The 8,905-nt window shown below is 42.9% G+C and overlaps 1 non-coding gene across 1 annotated transcript; it reads left to right on the plus strand.

Annotated features, from left to right (window-relative positions):
- Nucleotides 1-8,526: 8,526 nt before the first annotated feature.
- On the plus strand, nt 8,527-8,599 carry Trnak-cuu. The gene has a single exon. It is a non-coding gene; the product is annotated as a tRNA-Lys (tRNA).
- Nucleotides 8,600-8,905: the final 306 nt, after the last annotated feature.

Consider the following 8,905-nt stretch of genomic DNA (forward strand, 5'->3'; position numbering starts at 1 on the left):
ATACATATCACACACACTTGATATATATATATATATATCAAGAAGAGAAAGACAGAGTATATGAGTACAGATGCTGGTATAAGTGGGTAGGTGAAGTAATAGGAATTTGTGGAAAACACTGGACAATGGAAGTAGCTAGACAAGTAGAAAAGTAAATTGTCTAGACTACACTATCACATAGCCACTAGCCACATGTGATTCATGATTTAAATGTGGCTAATATAACTAAGGAATTAATTTAAAAGAGCCACTAAATTATTTGAAAGTAAATATAAGTAGCTGTATGTACTCGTGGCTACTGTTTTGAGTGGCACAAATTATAGAATGTTTCCATCACTGCAGAAATTTATATTGAATAGCAGCACTAGTCTAGTGATATATAATATGATTGGCAGGAAGCATTAAGAGACCACTTAAGATTCACATTCATGCCGGGCGGTGGTGGCGCACGCCTTTAATCCCAGCACTTGGGAGGCAGAGGCAGGCGGATCTCTGTGAGTTCGAGACCAGCCTGGTCTACAAGAGCTAGTTCCAGGACAGGCTCCAAAACCACATAGAAACCCTGCCTCGAAAAACCAAAAAAAAAAAAGGAAAAGAAAAGAAGATTCACATTCATGAATTTAAAATGAAGCCAGTCAGCATGGTTCTGTTTTTCTCTAACCACTTTCTGCTATCTGGGCCTAGGCAAAATGGGTAGATGGCATAGACTGGGTATGCCTTAGTCCATTTTCTGTTGCCATAACTGAATACCATAAACTGTGTATTTTATAAATAAAGGAGGATTATTTAGCCTATGGTTTAGGGAGTCCAAGAGCAGCATGCAGATACCTGGTGAAAGACTTCCTGATGGGTGATGACGGGGCAGACAGCATTACACTGTGAGACACCGCAAGCTTGTTATAACTTGGGTCTTTCTTTTCTTCTTTTGTAAAGCCACTAATACAACATGAGGGACCAATCCTAAAACTTCATCTGATTCTTAATATCTTCTAAATGTCTCATAGCCAAATCCCATCAATATATGTGACAGTGGGAAATGTTGTGTAAGTTTCAGTAAGGAACAGGGCAAAACCTAGTCCCCTACTCCCGCCTCCTGTGGAGAAAAAAAACAACTGTAACTTGAAAGCTGCAGAGAAAGCATTGATTTGAGGAAGGATCCAGGTATCTTCAAGAGCAAGGCGAAGGGAGCCAGGAAAAGAGAACTGAGAATATAGGTTTTGGTCATGATGGATATAGTGGAAAGATGCCAGTAGTTAGGGAAACCTTGGAGATGGGGACAGAGTGGAGGATCTACGGAGCCAAAGGGACATGAATGAGGGCTAGATGCTGGGTCGTTAGGGAGTCTGGGGCATCTTATGGTGACTAACAAGTGGCGACAGCTGTTCTTTTTCCTTTTTTACTAAGTGTACAAACTGATGGGTTTCCTTATGACATCTGTATATGTATGACATGGCACTCATATTTACCCCACATTACCCTCATCTGTTCTCCTTCCCCACCTCCTGCTGGCTCTTTCTCTCCACAAATAATGTGTTTTGATCCCATCTACTCTGCATTCCTTCCCCACCCCACCCCCACTTTCCCCTCCGAACTTCACATGTATGACTGTTTTGCCTGTGTATATGTATCTATGTGCCTGGTGCCTGCAGAGGTCAGAACAAGGCATTAGATCTCCTGGAACTGGAGTTGTTGATGGCTGTGAGTCACCATGTGGGTGCTGGAAACTGAACCCAGGTTTTCTAACGAGCAGCAAGTGCTCTTAATTATTGAGTCCTCTCTCCAGCTCCAATCTTCCATTTTCATTTAGTTCTGGCTGTATGTACATGGGATGTGTGACCATCTGCTGGAGTCTCGCAGGGTGCGCATCCCTGAATAAAAATAACTCTTCCTCTCCAAGAAACTACCAACTGCCAATAACACATCAGACAGAGGTGGCCTTCATGAGCCTCTCCCCATCCATGCTGGGATTTAGCTGGCTTGGTCTTGTGCAACTCTTGTGCAGGCAGTTCCAGTTGGTGTGAGTTCATGTGCGCAAATGCACTGTTGTAACAGGCAAATACAGTTTCCCTAGAGCCACCTGCTCCCTTTGGATCTTACCATCTCCCCCTCTATCTTCCAAGATGTTCACTGTGGCTTGTGGGGAAAGGGTGTGATATAGCTGTCCCATTTAGAGCCGCGCACTCCATGGTCTGCACATTGGTTGTTGGTCTCTGTGTTGATCACCATCTATGGCAAAAAGAAGCTTCCTGAGCAAAGCTCCACGGACAGACTCATAACTGGTCAAAGGGCAGAGAGTAAGTGGCTATGAATGCTCAGTCCTAAATGGGATGGTTTTATCATCCTTGTCATGCCTTTTCTGCAAGGCTCAGGGAAACTCCTAGAAAGGGTAAAGCGACTAGAAAAGGCAGAGGAAGGAGAAAAGTGTTGTTTTAGCTTCCACACACAAGTTTCTTCTTGACTTCCCTCTTTCAGGGACAGGGCTGGATATGGCGCACACACTGATGATGCTCCAGTTGTTGTAGTTGAGGACTCCTAAACTAACATGGGTGGGTGTCAGAGTATAGGGCTCTCACCCCAGAATTTGAAAAGGCCAGTTTAGGAGAGCGGGAGTGCTGGAGTTTTGTGACTTCATTGCACCTACCAGACTTATTGTAGGGACCGGAATAACTGCTGATATAAAGGAACTGGATAAGGCTGGGGGAGAAGCACAGTTGGCAGGGTGCTCAATCAGTTCGAAGCCTTTGGCTCAGTCTCTAGCTGCCTATAAACTGGGTATGGTTGCAGACGTCTATAATCCCAGCACTTGCGAGGTAAGGGGGTATATCAGAGTTCAAGGTCATCCTTGGCCGCCCTGTAAATTCAAGGTCAGCCCAAGATACCTGAGACTCTATACATAGACTTATGCGTATTGTGTTTTTAAGGTAGTTAATTGTATGATTCCTCATGACTTTTTCAAACATCCTTACTGCTATTTTACTGTCTTTCTTCTGTATTGATTCCCTCCTCCTCCTTAAAGACACCCCTCCCATTTTCCCCTTTGAATCACTTGTACCCTGCTATTCCCTTCTCTATTGCCATAACCACCGCCCATCACCATGGTCCCCTTTTACCTTCCTGTTTCCTGCAGATGTTTTAAAAATATGTACAGATTGTATCCTCACATTTGAACATTAGAAGCTAGGAACCTGAGATGAGAGAAAATGTGGGGTGTTTGTTTTTCTAAGCCTGGGTTACCTCACTCAATGATCTTTTCTAGTTTCTCTATTTACGTGAAGCTTTCATTATGTCATTTTTTCTGAGTCATAGAACTCAGTCCCATCTAATAGATCTACAACACAACTCCTATACCTAAGGCTCAGGGATTACTGGAGAAGAGGGGAAGAAAGACTGTAAGATCCAGAGGATCAGGGAGTTGGTGAGGTTGTGTCTACTAGAATTATCAGAAGCTAGGCCCATGAAGCCTTCCCAACAAGGCTGCTTAAACATGACCTGAACAAGGATGATATCAATAGACATGCTAAGGTGGATGGGGGCAAACCTTGAGAGGCCACAACCCTACACAAAGAACTATAAGCAACTAAGGAATGCTAAGGGTAGGAGAAAGTCTTTCCCACGGAAAAGTGCACTAATTAGTTATCAAATACCAAATGGTCAGCCCTGAAAACACATACATACAAGTAATGTTATACAGACTGAGCAGTTATATTATTGAGGAAATACATATATCAAAAGAAGGGAGAGTACAAGGGAGAATTTGGAGGGAGGGAATGTAAGGGAAATTATGTAATTATATTATAATCTCAAAAAAATTAAAAAGCAAAATTGCATGTGTGACATGATCTCATTTGCGCACTTCTGTTTCTCTTTCTTTTTGTGACATGGTCTCAATGTATAAGCCAGGTTGGCCTAGAATTTAGAATCCTCCTACTCCAGTCTTATGACTGATAGGATTACAGCCATGCTCTACAAGGCTCAGAGTCATTTTTATTTTTCAAAAACATACACCAGGACTGGTGATATAGCTCAGTGGTTTAAGTGCTTGCCTTGTAAGCATGTGGTACTGGGTTCAATTCCCAAGACAACCAAAACCAAATAACTGCAAAAGCAAATGTACCTCGCATATTGTAATATCTATCTATTTATCTATCTATCTATCTATCTATCTATCTATCTATCCATCTGTTTATCCACACCAAAAGTTTCTGGAAGATACACATAAACCTACTATAGATGAGAATGGAAGGAAATAGCTTAAGAGGGGTGGGAAGTCAGGGCATGGAGGGATGTGGGGTATGATTTAAATTATAGAATTTAGATAGGACCAAGTTATATTTAGTTGGGTTCAAAGTCAGGTCCTGGAAATCCCTAGCTAGGGAAAATTGAGCCACGTTCTTCTGTTCTATACCCAGAAAGTGAAGATGCAAATTAATATCTACTCTGAGGATTAAGTGAGCTAATATATGAAATTACTTGCAACGGTGCCTCACTTAGGGCAATTACTCCATAAACACTAGCTTTTTCTTTCTGAGTGTGGGGCATACAACCCAGGGCTTTGTATGTTTTAAGCAAGTGCTCTAGTACTAAGCCATATCACCAGCTCGAGATGCTAGCTTTATTATTGCTATTATACCTTTGTGTTTGTACATTTTATTATATGGAAATAGCCACATATTTTCTTTGAAAAATGCAAAAAAACCCCAAAAGAGTAGCAAGATTTTAAAAATAACCAGAAGTGAGAAGGCTCTATGTAAAGGTGCCTATGGCCAAGTCTGATGCCCTGAGTCAGTTTGATCCCAGGGCCTCACATGGTAGAAGAACTGACTCCTACAAATTATCCTCTGGCCCCTACTCATACACCATGGCAGTGTGTGCCCACATACATACACTCCCACACACTCTCACATCCACAAATTCATAATTTTAAGATGTAAAATAATAATAATAAACTACAAAAAGAGAGACAAGGGTGTGATGTCACATGTATGCTGGCACTTGCATATAACCCCAGTACTTGGGAGGTAGAGGCAGGAGGATTTCTGTGAGTTTGAGGCCAACCAGGATTACACAGACAGACACTGCCTCAAAGAGAAGAAAATGAAATACAAGAAAGAGGGGCTAGTAAGTTGAATAAAGCTATTGAGGAGACGCATCCCTGACTGGTGTCTGAAGGAGGGATAGTGTTCATTTCAACGGTGGGAACAAGTGGATGTGAGTACATGCCTATTTCTAGCTTTCTAGTAGGGACTGAATTTCCATCTGGAGATTTCTATCTTATTTTCAGGGGATGAATTATTTTGGGCAGTGGACGTGAAGTTTTGAGGAGTAAGGAGCAGTGTGTGGGAAGTACCATTAGGAAGGGGAGAATTGCGGGAGTATGGCTGTGTGGGAGTGTATGTATGTGAGCACACACTGCCATGGTGTATGAGTGGGGGCCAGGGGACAACTCGTAGGAGGCAGTTCTTCTACCACGTGAGACCCTGGGATCAAAGTCCCTCGGGTCATCAGGTTTGGCCAAAGGCAAGGAATCCACAGGCACATTAGAGGCTGTGCTGGCTAGTTTTATGTCAACCTGACACAAGTTAGAGTCATCTGAAAAGAGAGAACCTTAATTAAGAAAATGCCTCCATAAGTTCTAGCTGTAGGAGATTTTCTTAATTAATGATCGATGAAGCAGGGCCCAGCCCACTGTGAGTGGTTCCATCCCTGGGCAAGTGGTCCTGGGTTCTATAAGAAAGCAGTCTGAGTATGTGAAGTAATAAGGGCGGCGGGGCTGCGTCCCCAGCACCCCGGCCGCCTGCTCGGCTAGCTTATGCCCCGAAATAATTACACGGACACTGTATTCCTCCAAACACTGCCTGGCCCATTCTCTTCTAGGCTAATTCTCACATATTAATTTAGCCCACCTCTAATCATCTGTATGTAGCACCCCAAGGTGCGCTTACCGGGGAGATTCCAGCCTAGTCCATCCTGGGTCGGAGCTTCATCCCGGGAGCGGGGCATGGCGTCTCTCTCTGAGGCGTCTGCTCCCGAGAGAGCTGTGGAGTCTCTGAGCTCACTTCCTCTTCCTCCGAGCATTTTGTTCTGTTTACTCCTCCCACCTATCCTCTAACCAATAAAATGGGCCAGGGCAGTGCCTTTATTAGCCAATGTCCTTCCTCCATCATTTCCCCTTTTTCGGTTTAAACAAAAAAAAAAGCTTTAACTTTAACATAGCAAAATTACATATAACAAAACAGTTATCAAGTAAAAGTTACAATAATCTTTATCATAACTAAGGAAAACTATAACTATAACTAACTATTCTTAACTCCATCAAAGACTCCAGAAAGATACAATACTACCTAAGCAAACAAGAAAAAAGCAACTTTTAAAACTCTAGAAATGACAGAGACATCTCGCTGCCTGGACAGTCACCCAAAGTTCCTCTGTACCGTTGGGGCATCCATCTTCAGCCTTTAGGCCCATGGTATCCAGCAGACATTTCCATATAGCAGGAAAATTCAAAGTCAATTCATTCACTATCTGTTGTGTCCTGCAGAATGTCTCGCAGACTCTTTCATGAATCAGGAACCCCGAAAGATCATCTCACCTTAGGCAAGTTCAGTAGTCCTCTCTCTGCGGGTTCTCTGTGTCCAGTTTATGCAATAGTCCAGGCAAGAGCAGTTTCTTGCCCAAATGGCTATCCAACTCCATAAGGTGCCTCTTCGATGCCCATCTTCCTCTTGAAGTACATTGGTGCTGCCAGGAGCAGAGTGTCTCATTGTCATGAAAATTCCTAAGTTATTAAAACATTAAATGTCCTATTCTGTAATCTTTGAAAGACATGAAGAATGTCTATCTAAAATATATCTCTATATATCTAGAAAATCTAACTAACATGACTACAAGCTTTACTATTATCGATGATTATCCATTAACAACCTATATATATTACATTTTTAAATGAACTACACAATCACAACACCTTAATCAATATCAGAAATACATATACATATAACAAAATTGACCTTAAATCTCTATCAATAAAGCAAAATCTATACTAATGCAAATTATTCATATCTATATCATATCCCCCTTTAAATGTAAAAGAACGTTTATAAACCATATTTGGGAACATGGGCGCAGTTTTTTCTCTCCAAACTGCTTCCTGCTGAATGGGGGCGTCGTTAATTAGGTCTTTCATGGTATAACCTGTGTGCTAGCTTCATCTCAGTTGGCAGTTGAGCGAAGCAATTTTTTGAAGGCGTGCACAGGAACCATTCAGGAGGGCGTGGTCCATCATACCAAATCGGAATAGAAGAAGTGAACAGCGTCTCATCCTCTGTGAAAACAAAATAAGAAACTCCTTTCCAAAGTATCATATCCTTATATCCAAATTTATAATATCTATGTTGGATTAGTTTAGCAGCATTTATAAATAAATATCTTTTAGCATCTGTTGCTCCTTCCTCAGCATTTAAATAATTTAAAGAGAGCGTAATAGCATACAGTATCAAAATTCTCTGTGTATTTTCCATCTTTGTGCAGCTTTGTTTTAACCTCTATTTTGTTTATTTTTACTTTTAACTCTTTGCTTTTTGAGACAGGCTCTCTGTATCTTTGACCTGAAGTAACTCTGTAGACCAGGCTGTCTTTGAACTCTCAGAGATCCGCCTGTCTCTGCCTCCCAGGCATTTGGGATTAAAGGTGTACACTAGTACACCTTGAACTCACAGAGATCTGCCTGCCTCTGCCTTCTAGGCACTGGGATTAAAGGCGTGTGCTACCACACACAACAACTCTCTTCCTTTTTTTTTTTACTTTAAGAACTTCAACTTTTAGTTTGCATATATTTTTAACACATTTAAAACCATTTAGAAATTTTCTTTGTCTTTGAATCTCTCTTTATTGTATATCTCTCTTTTTCTGACCACATGAATCTTTAATTTACCAAGCAATCTCAGTAGGACTAAAGGCGTGGCTTTGCCAGCTAGATCCAGTCCATTTCTTAGCTTTCCAGCCTCATGGCGGATATACAGGCTGTAGCTATGTTTACTGCAACAACTGTATGGCATTTCAAGGTCCCTACCAGCAAGTGAGCTACAACAGACAACACACAAGTCCTCTCTTGGTAGCCGGCCCTCCTGCCTCAAACAGTCAGTGTTTGCCCAGGCAGGATGGCCCAGAAAGCCGGCATTTTTGAACAGCGCAGCTTTTTTCCTGCTACGGCTGAAAACCGAAAAGCATGCGTTCAGCTTTTCGTCAACACTGTTTAAGTGTTTCGTGGTAGGACCTCTTAATGAGCTGCAGGCTTTGCAGCTAAAGCTGAGTCAGGAAGCCTCTCTTAGATGAGGCGCTTGCTTGCCTCTAGCAAGCAGAGTAGAACCGAGAAATTGCTGCTACCAAGAAACCAGGCACAATGCTTTCATTTTGTTCTAGAATTACTTCCCAAGCTGTCTCAGGCTTCATGTGGAAGCAGTTGTCCACGTGGGCGCCATATGAAGTAATAAGGGCGGCGGGGCTGCATCCCCAGCACCCCGGCCACCTGCCCGGCTAGCTCAGTCGGTAGAGCATGGGACTCTTAATCCCAGGGTCGTGGGTTCGAGCCCCACGTTGGGCGCCATATGAAGTAATAAGGGCGGCGGGGCTGCGTCCCCAGCACCCCGGCCGCCTGCTCGGCTAGCTTATGCCCCGAAATAATTACACGGACACTGTATTCCTCCAAACACTGCCTGGCCCATTCTCTTCTAGGCTAATTCTCACATATTAATTTAGCCCACCTCTAATCATCTGTATGTAGCACCCCAAGGTGCGCTTACCGGGGAGATTCCAGCCTAGTCCATCCTGGGTCGGAGCTTCATCCCGGGAGCGGGGCATGGCGTCTCTCTCTGAGGCGTCTGCTCCAGAGAGAGCTGTGGAGTCTCTG

Source organism: Microtus oregoni, unplaced genomic scaffold, assembly GCF_018167655.1.
Source record: "Microtus oregoni isolate MIOR12 unplaced genomic scaffold, Mior012 000061F_ref0000440, whole genome shotgun sequence".
Classification (NCBI taxonomy): Eukaryota; Metazoa; Chordata; class Mammalia; order Rodentia; family Cricetidae; genus Microtus; species Microtus oregoni.